The 19,748-nt window shown below is 48.4% G+C and overlaps 1 protein-coding gene across 2 annotated transcripts in view; it reads right to left on the bottom strand.

The window, feature by feature from the left end:
* Window positions 1-19,748, bottom strand: part of MAD1L1 (MAD1 mitotic arrest deficient-like 1 (yeast)) — a 396,911-nt gene that overhangs the window by 358,445 nt on the left and 18,718 nt on the right. The gene's annotated exons all lie outside the window — the stretch shown is intronic.

The following is a 19,748-nucleotide window of genomic DNA, read 5'->3' as shown; positions in this document are numbered from 1 at the left end:
TCTCTACCAAAAATAGAAAAATTAGCTGGGTGTGGTGGCACATACTTGTAGCCAGCTACTCAGAATGCTGAGGCAGGAAGATCACTTGAGGTTGCAGTGAGCTATGATGATGCCACTGAACTCTACCCAGGGAAACAGAATGAGACCCTGTGTTCGAAAAATAGAAAACCTACAACTATTAATAAAATCATACTTAAGAGTAAAATACTGAATGTTTTCCCCACGATCACAAACAAGAACAAGTTGTCTGCTACCACTGCTGCGATTCAACATCGTACTGGAGGTGCTAGCTAGAGTAATAACGCAAGAAAAAAGCAAAAAGCATAAACATTGAAAGGAAGAAATAAAACTGTCTTTACTTGCAAACAGCACTACTGTTTACACAGAAATGCCTAAGGAATCTAAAAAATAATTTGCTGGCACTAAAAGTAAATTTAGCAGAGTCACAGGACACTGTCAATATACTAATACTATATTGTTTCTTATATACTAGCAGCAAATATTAGAAAGTGACTTTTTAACGTTCCATTCAAAATAGTATCAGTAATACAAAAACTTAGCATTAAATTTATCAAAAGATATGTAAGATATTTTATAAAAAGATATGCTGGTAATAATTGTTTATTTGATGAGTTGTGTGGCAAAACTTGTCAAATCAGAAGAGATATCCAGCATTCTCTAGGTTAAATTTAAATAGATAAAAATGTTATTAATACAAGGCCAGGCGTGGTGGCTCACGCCTGTAATCCTAGCACTCTGGGAGGCCGAGGCAGGTGGATCGCTAGAGGTCAGGAGTTCAAGACCAGCCTGAGCAAGAGCAAGACCCCGTCTCTACTAAAAAAATAGAAAGAAATTATCTGGACAACTAAAAATACATACATAGAAAAAATTAGCTGGGCATGGTGGTGCATGCCTGTAGTCCCAGCTACTCGGGAGGCTGAGGCAGGAAGATCGCTTGAGCCCAGGAGTTTGAGGTTGCTGTGAGCTAGACCGACGCCATGGCACTCTAGCCCGGGCAACAGAGTGAGACTCTGTCTCAAAAAAAAAAAAATGTTATTAATAAAAGTATTTCAGAAATTATGCACTTCAATAGAAGCCCTTAGAGATTTGTCAATGCCTTCACATTCCAGAATCATAATATGTTTAAGTCTCGGGAGAAACACTGATCAAAATTTTTATGAAATAGTCTGCTCTCACAAGGGAGCAGAATGGGGCTGGCATCTTTCAAAACATCATTCCCAAAAGAGTTACTATCTGACCCACCTAGGTCAGGTACTACCGACCTGTAAGACCCCACTTGAAAGGCCTGTCTTGATTTGACCTCACTGGACCTCACCCAGGGCTAAAAGCTTGGGAGGTAGGGAGGAGTCTGTCAGACACTTTAATATCACAGGTGCCTGAGGTGACTGATAGATTACAGTAGTGGCAAACAAAAGACCAACCAAAAAGCTTAAAATGAAAAGCTGAGAAATGAGATGTCCATGGGGACTTTGAAAAGGTCTAACATATTCTTGTGATTCCAGGAGGCTGTATAAGTGCACAAGGCCGTACATAGGCTCAGGGAGGGCCTGTGAAGCCCCAAGCTCTCATCTCTTGCTCACCTTGAAGCTCCAAGCAAGCAGGAAGCAAAAGCTAAGGCAGAGGTTCAATCGCCTGGCTGAGCGCTGAGGACGTGGCCCAATGTGCACCCAGAGCCCCTCATCAAAGACTGGCAGATATACCGATTCCAGGCATTTAAGGAAACCTCTGTCTAATATTCTTCTGAGACTATACTTTGTTAAAGACACAAACTCTGGCCAATAGTTTACATTGAGCTTCCTGACAAGCATTAGAATCAAGTAAACTGTCCACAGGTGACAAAGACTTAATGGGTATGGTTAATTTATTACTGATAACTTTAAAGTCTGAAATGTGCAATTAGGTTTTATAATAAGAATGATATCACTGTCAAGGAAATTGAGTTGTTTCTGTGGCATCCAAAACAAAGATAAAATGGTAATTAAAAACTGATAACAATAACTGTTATTATTCACTGCTGGTATATAGAAATATAACTTATTTTAAAATACTGATCTTGTATCCTGCAACTTGCTGAACTTGCTTGTTAGCTCTAATAAGTTTGTGTATGTGTATTCTTTAGATTTTTCTACATAAAATCATGTCATCCACAGCAGGGAGAGCTTCCTCCTCCCTTTCCAATCTGGACGTGTCCTACTCCCCTCACTTGCACAAAGGCCCTGGTAGCACCTCCAATACAATGCCACACAGAAGGGGAGGAAGGGTCGGGCATGGTGGCTCATGCCTGTAATCCTAGCACTCTGGGAAGCCGAGGTGGGGCAGATTGTTTGAGCTCGGGAGTTCGAAACCAACCTGAGCAAGAGCGAGACCCCGTCTCTACTAAAAATAGAAAGAAATTAATTGGACAACTAAAAATATACAGAAAAAATTAGCCGGGCATGGTGGCGCATGCCTGTAGTCCCAGCTACTCGGGAGGCTGAGGCAGAAGGATTGCTTGAGCCCAGGAGTTTGAGGTTGCTGTGAGCTAGGCTGACTCCAGGGCACTCACTCTAGCCCGGGCAACAAAGTGAGACTCTGTCTCAAAAAAAAAAAAAAGGGGGGGGGGGAGGAAGCACTGCTCTCTCTTCATGTTTCTTCATTCCTTTCTTTCTGTTCCCCACGCTGCACAATCCCAACTGGCCCATCTTCAGGCTTCTGGAGTCTGTCTTCTGCCTGCTCGAATATGCTGTTAAGCTTATCTAGTGAGTTTTAATTTCAGTTTCTGTACTTTTCATCTGTAGAATTTCTATTTGGCTTCTTTTTATAATGTCTTTATATTGATATTCTGTTTCTACTGATTGCTTCTCCCCGCTGTGTATGAGTTACACTTTGTTTCTTTGCATGTCTTGTAATTTTTGTGGCAACTCTGAAAACCAGACTCTCTACCCTCCCCAGGGTTTGTTGCTACTGCTGTTGCTGCTAGCTGTAATTGCTTCTGTTTGCTTCCTGACTTTTCTGAACAATTCTGTAATGTCTGTATCTTTGTTGTGTGTTACACTGAAGTTTCCACTAAGTTAGTTGAGCTACAAGAAATGCTATTAAAAACCATAGCAAGATTACCACTTTACACACACTCAGGTGATTATAATCAAAAAGACAGATAATAACTAGTGTTGATGAGACTGTGGAGAAACTGGAATCTTCACACAGTGCTGGTGGGAACGTAAAACAGTGCAGCCACTGTGGAAAATAGTTTGGCAATTCCTAAAAACGTTAAACATAGAGTTACCCATATGACCCAGCAATTACACTCCTAGGTATATACCCAAGAGAACTGAAAAAAATATGTTCGTACAAAAACTTAAACATGAAGATTCATAGCACCATTATTGTAACAGCCAAAAGTGAAAACACCACAAGTATCTATTAACTAATGAATGGATAAACAAAATTAAATGTAAAACACGGGCAAAAGACTTTGAGAAGACATTTATGAGAGGATTTTCAACATCATCAGTCACCAGGGACACAGGAACAAACACCACAATGCTGTACAACTGCACACCCCCCAGGATGGGGAAACTGACAAACACTGCCCAGGATGCGGGGCCACCGGAACTCTCATGCCTTGGTGGTGGGAGGACAAAACAGAGCAGCTGCTTTGGAAAAGGGTTTGGCAGCTTTTTATAAAGTTAAAATATACTTACCATACCACCCAGAAATCCTACTCCTGGGTATTTTTCCAAGACTTTTCCAAAAGAGTCTTACACATGTGTTCACAGAAACTTTATTCGTAAGAGCCAAAAACTGGATTAAAAAATTATGGTATATCCATTCGACGTAACAAACTCCCGATACAGGCAACAGGAACAAATGTTTTTAAGAAAACATTACGCAAGTGAAAACAGCCAGACACAAAAGACTACATACACACTGTATGATTCCATCTCTACATAATTCTAGACAAAGCAAAACCGTGAGTGAAAGCGGGAACTTGCTACCTGCACATGCCACTAGGAGATCAGGGCAGGCAGCAGCATCCGAACACAGCACGGGAATAGCAGTATTCCTCCAAGAAAAAGAAAGTGGCCCTCTGGAAATCCCTCTGTCTATTTCACACACTGGTTATTAAGACTGAGTTTGTTTTTCCTTTTTCAATAGTACAAATGTAATCTAAAATCAGGGTGGAAGGGCTTGCTAATTATAAATCCATATTTTGAGCCCAGAGGAGACTCTAGCAGCTGCGGTCACATATCCCCTCTCCCATCCTCCCCGTGAAAGACAAGATCTTTGAATATCAGGAACAGTTCAAAAAAACCATCATCTACCTAAATTGGTAGAGCAGCAAAGATGAGAATGAAAATGAGACTAACCTCAGACTCCCTGGGAACTGATTCTCCAAAGAATAAAGTTAAAGAAAAAAGAATTTTTTCTAAGGAAGGAGGGGAGAAGGGTGGCGGTCTCCACACCCCCTCATGCTCATAAACTACGTCATGCCCCAAGAAAGTGAGAGAAAAGGATGTCATTAATAAATTTACTTCAACTTTCTTTTCAATGATGCCGAAAAGTATATGCAAATCCATCTGTAATTAGGTTTAAAAATTCAATTTCATGGGATAATCAGACTTCAAAAAACTCAATTTTAGTTTTAATCAGATTTTAACAAGGATATTAAGTCCATTTCATTTAGAAAAGGGGGAAAACTGTGAATTTAACACAAAACGTATTCAAGCTTAGCCCTGGGAGATAATTAAATAAAATTAATTTGGCAAGGGTTGTCAGTAAATGGAAACACTCCAAACAGTGGTTTGTGTTTTCAACAGAAACAAAAGCAACTCCTTACTATACAGACAGACAGGAAGCTCATCACGCCCTGAGGAGGCAATGCAGCCTTTCCCAGGAGCAGGAAGATTGGAAACCCTAACCCTAACCTATGGAGCCCTAAACCTGGGCAAAGAGATGATGGGGAGAGAGGAGGCTCACATCCTCTCCAGGAGCACCTCAGAAAGGACCAGTGAAACTGGACTGGGGCAGACAGGTGCAGACTCCACAATCCATCAGCCCGGGTCACACCAGGGTAAGACAAGGTACTCCTAAGTCCAGCTCCAAGAGCCCACCATTTCCTGCAGAGAAAGCACTCCCTCGCAGAGGACTCTCCTTGCCCTGGAGCAGGCGAGGCCCTCCCTCAGCAGTGCTGCATTTGCTGTCCATACACAGACCACGTCTGCCTTGCTCTCTGCTGCTCCCTCCACCCAGCCTCTGCCACGGCACGTTGTAAGCTCTCAACAAGGAGCTGTTGAATGGAACAGATCTGATCACAATGCCCACTCCTGGGAGCTCTCGGCTACCAAAAGAAAAGACAAGACAGAAATGAGCGTTTCTCAATCCTGAGAGCAAACGTCTAAGGCTTTACCCTTCAGAATTCTCAACTGAAGGGTAACACATCCCCCAGATAACTACAGACCCCTCCACAGGACCTCACTGCACAATGATGTCAGGATTCCAGCCGGCACGGGTGCTGAGCCAGGACTTGGGAGGCACGATGTCACAGCAGGTTCACTTCTACAACCACCCTTGGATAAGGTCACACCCTGCCACCAGTAAGAAAGAAATCACCATGATCCTGTGTGAGCAGAAAGCTGCATGGAACACAGAAGCTGCAGAGAAAGAAGACAGCAAGGCGCCGAGCTGGTTTTCTAAAGCAAATGGCCAGCCCTGCATCCTCAAGTAGGAGTAGCCGGGTATGGCCCTCAGGCGAACCTACCCCACCATCTGTTCTGAAAATAAAGTTTTACTGGAACATAGCCACATCCATTTATCTACACACAGTCTATGACAGCTTTCACACCAAAATAACCAACAGTCCTGTTTTGTCCTAGGTCATCCCAGTTTGGGCATGAAAAGTCCTACCTCCCAAGCAAAATCCTTCAGTCCCAGGCAAATGGGTAGGGTTGGTCACCCTGCCCCATGCCACAAAGGCAGAGGCGAACAACTGCAACAGAGACCCGATGGCCCACAAAGCCACAAGATAAAGGTTTATATCCTGGCCAAGTTTACAGAATACACTTGCCAGCCTCTGCCCTAAATCCATCACAGGTATCTAATGTTTAGTTATAAAAACACACACACACACACACACACACACACAAAAAAACACACACACACACACACACACACACACAAAAAAACCTAGCCTACTAAATGATGAAACAAAAGAAAGTACATTTTCTATTATCAAAAGTCTTTGAATCCAAAGAAGCAAGTGTAGAAAACTTGCAGATGCTGCGTAGCGACCCCTACTGGGAGGTCTATGGCACTGCAGCTAAGCTCTAGTGAACAATAAAATGCTAGTAATAGCTACCGGTGACTCTTCCCAACTCAGTCTGCCAGAAAACCAAATCCAATTTTCTCATAACGGTCAATAAAAAAAGAACTTTGATTTAAAAGAAACTTCTCTAAAACCAACATGTTACAACTTGTCTATTCTAAAAGACAGTTGATACCTGCATTTTATAATTGGAATCCTAATAAAAGGCAAAATACTCCAGAGACCTAAGTGCAATAAACCGTAGCAATACAGAAAGAGTAAAAACCAAAAAGAGCAAATGGGAATACAGAAAATTGCATGTCTAAATGTCTTCCACATAGACTCATAAACAATTCCTATCAGTTCAAAGGCAGACAAACAGCAGTGCTCTGAAAAATTAAATGAGGTAGAAGCCTGCCCCTCCCTTGCTGTGGGAGGACTGTTTGCTTCCATGAAACTGAAGAGTAGTTTGCACGTAATAAAAAATTAATTGCTAATCTTCTAACTCAGCCTCCTCCGCGAACAAGATAGTATTGTGTTACAGCCTCAGAAGTTAAATGCTTCCTCTCCCAAGTAATTACTGCTCTTCCGCTACCTTGCAGAGCCTCCTCCCACTGAAAACCAAATCCCAGAACCTGCCAGGAGGTGCTTGGCTCCAAGCAAAGGCAGGTAGGTCAGCCCTCCAGCAAGCTGAAGGCCCTTCTTGCCAAAGTTCGGATGGGAGCCATCAAGTCTAAAAGAGATGCCATCAGCTGATGGGCTTCATGCCCGTGCATGTGCTGAGTTCTGCTCAGGCTAAATGGATGGGCAGCTTCCCAACAGAATCCTTTTAAGTGCCAGCATCAGGCTGATCCACTCACAAAGAGCAGGACCCAGCTGCATGGCACCATGTGGCAAGCCAGATGGATGGAGGTTATTGAGGGCAGAGCCCACCATGCTCAAGAACAGCCAAGCAACCCAGCGAGGGTACCACAAATACACTGGATGACCTTGGCCAGTCAGCCCCTCTCAGAACCTCTGGGTCCACCTCTCCCAGGTACAGGTAATAGAGCTGGTCTGGCTTCGCCTGCAGAGCTGTGAGGAGCAGCAAATGAGATGCTAATTATGAATGGACCTTGTAAACTACACAGATCTCTAGATCAACCACAACCTTGAATAATACCATCCTGCCAGCAAAGCGAAGCCCCTCTTCAGAACAGGGACTGTCTTTAAACATATAAACTCTGGAACCTGTTGTAAGCCACCTGTTTCCACACCAGAGAAAATGTCTGGCCTTCACTCCCACCAGTATCATTCACATCCACAAAGACATGACAGAGGTTTGTCTCCAACTAAGTTAGATACTTCTACAAAATGTTCCTGTAGCACCTTCCAACCCACCGAGCCTAAGGAGGCACCTCCTTTTGCTTTCATTGTTTGAGACCATCTGTCTGAGCGTGGTACGTGGGCAGAGACTGTGCTGTGCTCATCACTTATCCCCAGAGCCAGCCCAAGGCCTGGCAAACAGCATGTCTTCAAATAAATGTTCGAACAATGAATAAACAAATGAGTTTTTCTAAAATCACATTTCTACCAGCAGATGCTGTGGTCAGAGGGGAACAGGCATTTACCTGAGGAGAAACAGAAAAACACGGAAAGAACCTAGCCTTGAACACAAAATGTCTGCAGACATCTGACGGCCTCCAGCAGGGCCCTTGCTCACAGGCACAGCACACCTCAGCTGTAATGCCCAGTACAACTCAACTAGCACCACTGCTCCTCTCTGGCCAGGTTCTCGGCTAACAACGGGGAATAGCACCTGCCCGCTGCGTGCCATGGGGTTGGAACCTGCACCAACACAGACAACCCTGGGACTTCCCCCTTAAGGATCCTGCCAAGGAGCCAGGCCCTCGCTCAGCGAATTCAGGGGAAGGAAGAGGCCCATGGAGAGGGCACGTTACTCTCTGCTTCAGACCTTCAGTATCTCCCTGTTCCTGCAGCATGAAGCCCAATCTCCCGGCAAGGCCCATACCATCCTCAGGATGGGATCCCTGCCTACTTGTCCAGCTCCCGCCACACCCCACGTGCACTCTGGTTGGAACCATCTAGAACCACACATTTCCCCAGCACACTGAGTCTCTCTGGCCTGCGTGCCACAAGCCACCCACCCTGCCTGAAACATCCTCCCAACCTCCCAAGCAGAGCCTCTTCACGAGCCACACTTGACCCATCAGACATCTGCCTCACTAGATGGGAGATGACTCGAAAACAGCCCCAGCACGCAGCAGAGGACCTGACACATGCCAAGTACTCAAGAAACACTCATGTGTGAACAAAAGGAAGAAAGGAAATGCAGTATGAGGCAGCGTGACCTAAGCCTCGCTGGCACACGGGAGTCCAAACCCCACTGCCACCAGGACTGGACACCAGCCCCATTCTTCATTCCTCCTCTCACCTCTCCTGCAGAAGGTTCCAGTGGTACCTTAAATAAAGCATGTCTAGGACCTGCCTTGCTGTCTGCCACACAAGAGCTCGCTTACACCTTCAGAGACTAGCAGCGAACCCGCATCTCTACCATCATCTATTTCAGGAAGTCCACTCCAGTTAAAAGGAAACAATCACACAAAGAAACGTTCTTTCCGACTACCCTAGCGATCACTGAGGAAAAGTCACAAGAGCACTAGGTTCTTTATTTCATACAGTTAGGTCAAGTTCCCCAGAGCCTCACAGAAGAGGGGAAGGTTTTCAATCTGCCCATCCTGCCCACTTGGGCACCCAAGGGCTGGTGGTCCACTATGACACCGGGTTCCCCTCGGCCATCCTCAGGCCTAGCCCAAGTCCCCAGGGCTCCTCCACTGTCACACAGGTTTCCAGCCAGGTCCACCTGGGCTCAGAAGCGGGTGAGAGCCCCTCAGTCAGTGTGTGAGAGCAGGACCTACACGGGCAGCTCCAACCTCTGACCAGGGAAGGGAAGAGCAAGGACTCAGCCTGGCAATTCTGCACGTGTCCTGAGGAGGAGGCAGTGGCCGTCTCCTGCTGAGGAGGCCTGGCTAGACATGCGCCAGGCCTTGTAGGCACTACACAGACCCACACCCAAACAGCCCCAGAGCTGCGCTGTAGGAGTTGAGGACAGCACATTCAAAATCCCACAGGAAGCTAACTGATTTCAGGTGTTTCCGAGATACACCGCAGGGCTCACTCACCCCATGTGCCCGCCCTGACCTCAGGACCTCTATCCTTCAAAGCAACAGACAGGTGGCGGAACAGGCCAGAAGGTTTCTGTCTGGAGTGAACAGGCGGATATAGAGAAAACCCATCAAAGCAGATGCTGGGACTGTCCCCAGGTGCTGGCCCAGGTGCGTCCCAAAGGCTCCCTGCTCCCAGGGGTATCGCCAACGCACCAGGGGACAGGGACTGGCAACAACCACCTGCCCCAATCACTCTGCCAAGGCCTGGTGCATGCAACACGCACTGCACAGAACCAGCTTCTTCCTACAGATGGGGACCCGAGCTCAGACACAGCCCAGGTCCAGCAGCCTATAAGCTCTCTGACACAGGGTAGGGCACCGCTCCTCAGGCTCGAGGTTGCCTTTTTTTTTCTTTTAGAGACAGGGTCTCAATTATGCTGCCCAGGCTGGTCTTGAACTCCCAGGCTCAGGCTCCTCCCCCATCGGCTTCCCAAGTAGCTGAGACTACAGGCGCTACCACACCCAGCTATTTCTAGACGTCAAAATTCCTCAAGACTCATTCCGGGCTGCCTGCTCTCCTCACTGCATGCTCCCGCAGGCCAGCTCATCCACGCCTCTCACACAACAGACTGCGAGTTAAAGCTCACCTTGAGATATGCATACATCTGACATCGAGGCCAAGCAGGACATAGGGGAGGGCAGGGGGAGGGCAGTGTTGAGGGTAGTGGGGGGTAGAGGAGGGTGGGGAGGGGCAGGGGGAGAACTGCAGTGCAGATGGCAGGGGGAGGGCACCATCTGAGGGATGGACACGCCTGAAGCTCTGACTTGGGGGGCGGGGGGCAGGGGCAGCACAGCAGTGGGAAGGGTGGGAGGACGGCAGGGACAAGGTCAGCAGCTTCTGATGCAAATAACAGCCTCAGAGGGCTGTAGAGGGAAGGGTGGGGAGGGGCAGGGGGAGAACTGCAGTGCAGATGGCAGGGGGAGGGCAGTGGAGGGGAGGGAGAGGGTAGCAAAGGAGAGAGCAGGGGGAGGGCAGTGGGGGGCGGGGGGCAGGGGAAGGGCAGCAGTGGGAAGGGTGGGAGGACGGCAGGGACAAGGTCAGCAGCTTCTGATGCAAATAACAGCCTCAGAGGGCTGTCAGGTGGGCAAGTGTGTTCCCTGCAGCCTGGTGGAGCCGTGGTGGCTGCTGGAAATCCCTCAGAGGCAGGGTAGGCGATGGTGGGCTCTCAGCGTCTCAGCGTCTTTCATTCACACTGGCTTCGCCCCTCCTGTCAAAACACCCCTCGCACAATCCCTGCCATGAAGCCACCCCAGCCCCCTCCTCCCTTCTGGTCCAAGACACTCCTGGTCTGCCTAGGGGCAGAGGGGTCTGGGCACCCCGGAGCTCCAGGCCCACAAGGAGGGGCTGGCACAGGACAGGACCTCAGTAAGCACCCACTGAGTCAAAACCAGCTCAGACTCAAGATGCCACCGCCTCCTCTAAATAACCTCCCAGGAATCCATCACGGCCTAGTTTGTCTAAATCCTTCCACTGTCTGGCTTTAGATTTTTTTCAATGTAAAAGGAAGCACAGAAGCAGAAGAGCCCTATCTACAAAGCTTGGAGAAAAGCCCTAAAAAGTGCTTCGAGAGCCAAGTGAGAAGCAAGAACTAAAGCAGCGTTTCCATCCCAGGACACACCTCGAGGGGTGCTCGGCTGTGTGGCCTGGGCGCACACCCACAGGGGCACAGTCCTGCGGGGTCTCTTCTGGGAAGCACCTCTCTTCATTTCCCTACAATGTCTGACACTCATGGCTCACGGCCTGCTCTGAGCACAGTGTAGTTAGAGGGGATGACACTGTCCCCACACAGGGGTCTCCATCAGAGCCTCCCAGCCTGCGCAATGCAATCTGCAGCCCAGCAGGGGAGGGTGAGCCCATGGGGGAGGCTGCACAGAGCCACTTCCTCTGTGGCCGTCCACACACCCGAGAACACCCACCTAAAAATTCACGAGGAAGCGGAGAAGGGGACAGTCTGGGATGCCCTCCCCTGTGTCCCAGCCAGGGATACATCTGGATGAAGGGCATTTGCAAGAAGCTCTCTGCTGCCCCTGCTTCCTACTGCCCACTGTGACACAACAGCTGAGTAACTCGGGGCCTTGTCACCATAGCCAAGCTGCCCAAAGAGGCTCCAGCCCACCAAGCACAAGACACAAGTGCCCAAAAACTCCCTCACTTACTCTTCCACTCCTCAAATGTAGCGAATGCTGGCTGTAGCCAGGCACAGAAACCCGGAAGATAAGCCCCTGCTCTTAACTCACAAGTCTTAGGACTGAGAGGTTGGAGCTTAAAGAAAGCCAACATGATCTCCCAGGCAGAAAGAAGCCGGGGCTAAGCCACAAGGAGAATGGCTGGTATTTAAAGCAGAGTAAGGCACAGCATGTGGGACCGAGGAGCTGTCAATCAGTGTAGGTGCCCTCGGCCTGCACACCTCTGGTGGAGAGGAAGCCCACCACACTGGGACTCCAGGGGCCTGGGAACCAGCGCATCACAGAAGCAGGGACCCGAAGGGCCCCTCCCTTCCAGACTACAGGCTCCATCCAGAAGAGCAGCCTATAGTGAACAAGCCAAGGGAGGGAGCACGGCCGACACCAGAGAGGCATTAGCAAGTGAGACCAGAAGGAAGGGCCACCCCACCACAAGCACCCAGAAGGGCAAACATTTCTCCCTCCCCCTCTCATACCCTCAAGACAACCAGGCCGAGACCAACTGACATAGACCAAGACACATGACAGTTGACACACCTTCCCAAGTACCAACAGAGCGAATTGCATCAATCAAATCAACACCCAAGTAATTACAGATCGTGACCACAGTAACTAGGATAGCAAAAACATCCAGGCCACTCAATCAGATCCTTGCTAAGGAGCCTGTGCACTTCCCTCACTGTCCTCCTAATTGGCCTCGCATGTCAGGGAAGCTAGTCCCTAAGACCTGTCATCTGGCCAGCCTACAAGTGTTCTGGGAAAGCGCCTAGGTCAGCACTTGCAGGTTCCCGTCCCCGACTCCAGGGGATGGCTCAGCAGTTTCAGGTGGGCACCGCTGCCAGGCCTCAGAGCTGCAAACACCACCTGCCTTTCAGCTGCCCAGTAACAGCATCCTCCACGAGCCCACCTCTATCCTCAGCAGGCCCAGTACTCACACTGACAGGTGTAACACCCACCCTGCCAGATCTGAAACGAGACCAGATTCAGGCACCAAAAGGGGCAGGGCAAGGAGCCAAGTAATAGAGGCTGCTTGGCCACCAGCAAATTCTTTCCTCCATAAAACAGAGGCTTGACTGCAGAAGGATCTGGCACTCCTTCCATTCCTACTTAACAAGGTTCCCCTCAATATGAATTGCTAAATGACACTTTAAAGTCAAGCCACAGAAGATGGGCACTCTCCTCACTTCACTGTGACTTCCTTCTGAATCTCTGTGAGAACCTCAAAAGCATACTACCCCAATTAAGTGATGACACTCACACACCACGATTAAAATGTACAGAAGGAAAGCTGTTCTGGAGGGCAATTTGGCACTAGCTACCAATCTCAAATGTGCATATCTTTTCAACTAAAAATTCTGCTTTTTAGAATTTATCCAGCCAACGTAGCACTGCTAATTGGGGGAAAAAACTGGAAATAACCTAACTGTCCATCGACAGAGGACAGCTTAGGTAAATCAGAGTCCATCCACACTACGGAACACTGTGTAGCTCTTTAAAATAATTCAGTAGAGCAACCTATGCTGGTGCAGGAATACAGTCAAAAATTAAGTGAAAAAAAGTAAGTTGTAAGGTCGGGTGCGGTGGCTCACACCTGTAATCCTAGCTCTCTGGGAGGCCGAGGCGGGCGGATTGTTTGAGCTCAGGAGTTCGAAACCAGCCTGAACAAGAGTGAGACCACGTCTCTACTAAAATTAGAAAGAAATTAACTGGACAACTAAAAATATATAGAAAAAATTAGCCGGGCATGGTGGCGCATGCCTGTAGCCACAGCTACTCAGGAGGCTGAGGCAGGAGGATCGCTTGAGCCTAGGAGTCTGAGGTTGCTGTGAGCTAGGCTGACGCCACAGCACTCTAGCCCGGGCAACACAGTGAAACTCTGTCTCAAAAAAAAAAAAGAAAAAAAGTAAGTTGTAAAAAAAAAACCATAGAATGATCCCCAATTTAAAAAGGGGGAAGGATACATAAAGAGCTTGCATGTGCACACATTTCTAGAAAGATACAAAAGGAATTTATCAGGCATTTCCTAAAAAGACAAATTGGAGCTGAGAATAGTACACCATGCTGCCCACCTCCGGGGGCGAGCTTCAGTCCTGTTCCATGAACTGCACCCCCTGGGCATAACTGGAACACAATGTGATGGTGATAGGGAAGCTCTGACACAGGGCACCCAACCCTGGGTGAGGTCACCTGGGTGAGGTGAGGGGTGAAGACTATGTCCCACTTTTCATTTCACCTGCTTGCATTTACCACATGCTTGCGTTGTTTTGCTTTCAATCAAGCATAATAAATTCCCTGACCTTCTGTAGCCCACACCTGATGCCACTCCCCACAGCACTACTATCCCAAGCCCCAAAGATCCCATTTGCAGATCTACTTTTATAAAGTATCTGTTTAAATTCTTCCGACCATTTTTTAAATTTAATCTGGTCATCTTACTGATTTATAAGAAAAATTTTTCTTGTAGACAGGGTCTTGCTGTGCCACCCAGGCTGGAGTGAAGTGGCAGGATCATGGCTCACTGCAGCCTCAAACTCCTAAGCTCAAGATATCCTCCCACCTCAACCTCCTGAGGGCTGGGAATACAGGCGCACATCGCCATGCACAGCCAGTGTTATTTTGTAGAGATGTGTTCTCACTCTGTTGCCTAGGCTGGTCTTGAACTCCTGGCATCAAATGATCCTGCCTTGGCCTCCCAAAGTGCTAGGATTACAGGCATGAGCCACTGCACCCAGACTGTAAGAATTCTTCATATGCTCTGGATACACATCTTTCTTTAGTCAGATATACCTATCGCAAATATTTTCTCCTTGTCTATGGTCAGCCTTTTCACTTTACATCTTTTGAGAGCAAAAGTTGTTAATTTTGATGAACTCTAAGCTAACAATTTCTTTCATGTATGGGTCATGCTCTGTAAGTATTCTAAGACCTCTTTACCAAAGCCCAGCTTCTGTAAGTCCTAGCTTCACACATAGGTCCATGTGCCATTTGAATTAAATTGTGTTCAGTATGAGACACGCATCAAGGTTCATTCTTGCCACAGGTACCCTGTTGTTTACCATCATTTCTTGAAAAGATTGTCTTTCTCTCAATTACCTTGATGCTTTTGCCAACGATCAACAATATATTCTTGAATTATTTCCGAACTTTCTATCCGATTCTGCCAATTTACATTCCACCAATTTACACGTTTATCCTTATGCCAATACCACACAGTCTGAATTACTGCAGTTTGTAGTGTGTCTTGAGATCGGCTGGTGTAGGCATTTTTTTTTTTTTGAGACAAAGTCTAGTTCTGTTGTCAAACTAGAGTGCAGTGGTGTCACTGTAGCTCACTGCAGCCTCAAATTCCTGGGCTCAAGCGATCCTTCTGCCTCAGCCTTCCGAGTAGCTGAGACTACAGGCACATGCCACCACGCCCGGCTAATTTTTCTATTTCTAGTAGAGATGGCTTCTTGCTATTGTTCAGGCTGGTGTCTAACTTCCTGACCTCAAGCAATCCTCCCATCTCAGCCTCCCAGAGTGCTAGGATTATAAGCGTGAGCCACTGCACCCAACCTCTAACTTGTTCTTTTTCAAAATTATTACTGTTATTCCAGGTGCTTTATATTTCCATGGATATTCTAGAAATCAGTTTGTTGATTTCTACCCAAAAAGCGTGCTGGGACTTTGACTGGGATTATACCAAATTTATCGGTCAATGTGAGCAAACTGCCATCTTAACAATATTGAATCTTCCAATACATAAACACCAGATCTCCACGATATTCCATGTTCCATTTCCTGACATATACGGGCGGCTACAGCACCTAGGCAGCTTCAGGATAGGGCTAGTCACCAGAAAGACCTAGGCAGCATTAGAGGACTGGGACTTTTAGCCCCAACCCCCAACCTCCAGGGAGGGGAAAGGGGCCGAAGGTTGAGTTGATACAAATGACCAATGATATTATCAATCATGCCCACAATAGTGAGGTCTTCCTAAAAACCCAAAAGGACAGGGTTCGGAGAGTTTCCAGACAGCTGAATGGGTGGCAGGCCTGAAAAGCCCATGGAAGCTCTGCACCCCTTCCCACACACCTCACCCTGCGCATCTCTTCCATCCAGCTCTTCATCTGTATCCTTTGTAATATCCCTTGTAATAATTAAACAAATGTAATAAAGTGTTTCCCTGACTTCTGTGAGCTGCTCTGGCAAAGGAATGGACGCCAGGAGTGTGTAGTGGGAGCCCCACTTCATAGCCTGCCAGTCAGAAGGACAGGTGGCAACCGACTGTTTATCTCAAGTGGGAGCCAGTCTTGTGGGACTGGGCCCTCAACCTGTGGATTCTGATGCCAGCTCCAGGCAGATAGTGTCTGAGCTGAGTTACAGGACACCCAGCTGGGGTGCCCTGGAGAACTGCTTGGTGTGACGGGAAACCCCCCCATATCTGGTGTCAGAAGTGTTACGTCGAATCCATAGCTGTGTGAGAGCAGAGGGGAAAACAAGAGTTCATTTTTTCCTTTCCTCTGATAACCTCTATCCGTTTGTTCACATTATTAGGTCTTTAATTTCTCTCAGCTCCATCTTACAGTTTTCAGTGCACGGCTTATAAATGTATTTTGTTAAACTTATCCATAAGTATTTCATGTTTGTTGATACTGTTAATGTTATAATAGGTATGTACCTCCATTGGTATGTTGCTAGTATACAGAAATATTTTAGTATGTTGTCCTTATAAGCTGTGATCCTGCTAAATCACCTTTAGTCCTACTAGCTTCTCTGATTCCTTGGAAATCTCTATAGATAATTATGTTCTCCCCAAATAGAGACAGTGTTTCCAACTTTCCAGTCTGCCTACCTTCTCTTTCTGCTTACCTGACTGCACTGGCAAGGACCTCCAGGACAGCGTGAACAGGAGTGGTGGGAACAGAGACCTGCCTGGTCCTCAGTGCCGGGGAAGTGGTCAGTCTTACCATCAGTATGATATCAGCTGCAAGTTTTTTTGTAGACATGCTTTATCTGGTGAGGAATTTCCCTTCCATTCTTAGTTTCCCAAGAGTGTTCAATCATAAATGAGCGCTGAATTTTAACAAATGCTGCTTCTGCTCACCTACTGAGATGGTCATATGTTTTTTCCCCGTTCATCCTACTGAAATAGTGGATTTTCGAAAAAGAAGCATCCTCTATTCCTGGGATGAACACCACTCTCACCCCACCCTTCCTACTGGCCCTAGGTTACTCCTCCTCCTCCCATGCCCCAGGAGGCCTTACTCAGGTGGACACACAACTCAGAGGCATCTCCGGGTGTCCACCTTCCTGTCTATAAGTCATGTCCTGGACACACCATGCTCCACTGAGACAAAGTGCATCACGCTGCCACCTTCACAGACCCACACACGCCACACTGCTGCCAGCTCCCTCAGTCTCCCTCTCAAAACCCTGAGGAGAAGGACGCCCCAGCACACTCCCAGCACAAAGACTCCGCCCTTCCCCACATGTGCGCTCGCAGGCTCTTTCCCACGCACTCTGCTCCTCCCTCCCCGTGACTCTCAAAGTCACGAAGCCCATGCTGTCCCAGCCCACGTGACCCTGCGGTTTACACTGACACCAGCCAACTCGCCTATCCACCTCTCCTAATAACATCTCTGGGCTTCTCAGACGTAAGAAATCCCACACTGGTAAGAGGGAACTGTCACACTGTGTGGAGCCTGGCCACTCTCCTCAGGTGTTAGGGCACACGGTTCCCAGCCTGGGGCTGGCCACAGAGCCCCTGTGCTCAGAGGGGAGTCCACACAGAGTGCGTCTGGTCTGAACACCGGAATCTCATAGCTGAGGCTCCCGAGAGGCTGCCCAAGGACAGGCCGGAAGGAACTGTGACTTCCTCCCCTATCAACCAAGACCTTGCAACGGCCCCCAGGCCCAAAGACAGGCTCCATGGGGAGCCAGGATAACCATGGGGTGCGCCACCTCATGGTGGCAGCTCCTCAGAACCCACAGAGCCTGGGGTCATGGCATGCCCCCACAGTATGGCAAGGCCTGGGCCCAAAGGCCAGACTCAAGTGCACACAGCACAGACCAAAGCACACTCCTGGCAATTAGCCGTCCGCTTCTCAGGCATCTGGCATCAGAGACGGCTAACTGATCATCCGATGTGATGGCTTAGGGCGGCAGGTCCCTTAACTAGTAAGCAAAGCAGGCATGCTATGTGTGCACAAATGCTACAGCAGTGGGCCCAAACTTTTTGATGCTCTCTGTATCCTTTCTGCCTGTCTCCCAACACCACATTCAATTTTATTAAACGTAGGCTTCGCCAAGTCATCTCCTTGCTCACAAATCTCTAATAACCGCCTACAACCTGGCCTCCAAAACAGAAAAGAAAGGAAAGCGAGCCAAATCCTCCTCACGGCATTACAGCATCGAGGTGGCCACATACTCCAGCACAGCCAGGAGACACCAACCAGCACATCAGGCTTCAGCCCCAAAACGTACACCTCTCCAGGGAACTCTGATGACAGACTACATTTGAGACCACGAGTCTATGCTCCGTGGGCTGTCATGATAAACGTAGCAACATACAGGGAAGGTGAGGCAGTGGCACTGGGTGTTCCAAGATGCCACACATCCAAAGCAGCCCCCCACAAAGAGGCCCCAGCACAACAGATGACAAAGCACGTGAAGGAACCTGCCCTACACAGAAGCAGCCTACTGCCTGGGGAAGCTCAGGACATGAAGGGGCCCCAGCCAGGCAGAGGACAGCTCCATGTGCCTTCACAGAAATCAACCCCTGCTGCTCAGAAAGGACAGCAATGCAGCACGTTATCGTGTTTACTCTTCACACATGCAGGGTGAGAAAGGCACTGTGTTCCCCTTTGCAACAAAGAGAAAACCGGCCCAGAGCAGCACTGTTGCCTGAAGAGGTCCTGCCAGGTAGTGGACCAGGACCTAGCTCTGCCGTACCATCTGTCTTCCCCATCAAAGACACAGAGCCCCAGAAACACATGCTCCCCACCCCTTAAGCCCATGGTAGGCACAGGCGGCCTCCACCTTCACCGGACCAATGCATCCTCTCCCTAACCGAGGGAAAGCCGAGTGAACACAAGAACACATAGCACGTGGCCACCCCAAGGCCCAGCTCGCCCTTGTGTCAGCCATGCTCAGGACAGGGCCCTCAGATGCAGAAATGGAACCAAAGGCTCAAGGAGCAGCTGTACTTTCCAACTGGCCAGGAAACCTCTGTGCCATCGTGGCCAGAGATGACAGCTGGCCTGCATGCCTGGCTGGTGCTGAGCGCTTGTGGTAACACTGGAGACCACAACACTGTAACAAGGCTAGTCTCACTAGGCATGAGCAGGCATCTGATCTCACTTACAGGAAAGAAGTCACAGAGGTTTCTCACCTGACCAGAGTTTCCCTGGGAGCAGGAGAGATGCCTTCCGGGTAGTTAATAAGCCCAAATAACAGGTAAAAGCACAAAGCATTTAGGCCCAACTGGGGCCAGCACTACATGAGTCTGGGTTCTGCAGGGGGAGTTCAAGAGGAAACAGCAACCTGGTCTGTCCTCTGTGACTTAGCAAGGCAAAAAGAAAACAAAGAGGCATTTTTAAGTCACAGCAAACTGAAGCCAACAATGCCAACCCAAGATGGCGGATTCCAGAATGAACAGTCAGTGTAGTCACAGGATAGCTCTTTAAGAGTCTCAATCTTGGCCTGGTTTCCCAGAGCAGTAGGAAAGATGACCAAGGAGCTGAAAGTCTTAAAACCCCACAAGCAGGCCGGGCGCGGTGGCTCACGCCTGTAATCCTAGCACTCTGGGAGGCCGAGGCAGGCGGATCGTTCTGAGCTCAGGAGTTCGAGACCAGCCTGAGCAAGAGCGAGACCCCGTTTCTACCAAAAAATGGAAAGAAATTAATTGGACAGCTAAAAATATATGTAGAAAAAATTAGCCGGGCATGGTGGCGTGTGCCTGTGGTCCCAGCTACTCAGGAGGCTAAGACAGTAGGATTGCTTGACCCAGGAGTTTGAGGTTGCTGTGAGCTAGGCTGACGCCACGGCACTCA

This window comes from Propithecus coquereli, unplaced genomic scaffold, assembly GCF_000956105.1.
Source record: "Propithecus coquereli isolate 6110/MARCELLA unplaced genomic scaffold, Pcoq_1.0 Scaffold137, whole genome shotgun sequence".
NCBI lineage: Eukaryota > Metazoa > Chordata > Mammalia > Primates > Indriidae > Propithecus > Propithecus coquereli.
This window is presented reverse-complemented; position numbering and strand designations above follow the sequence as displayed.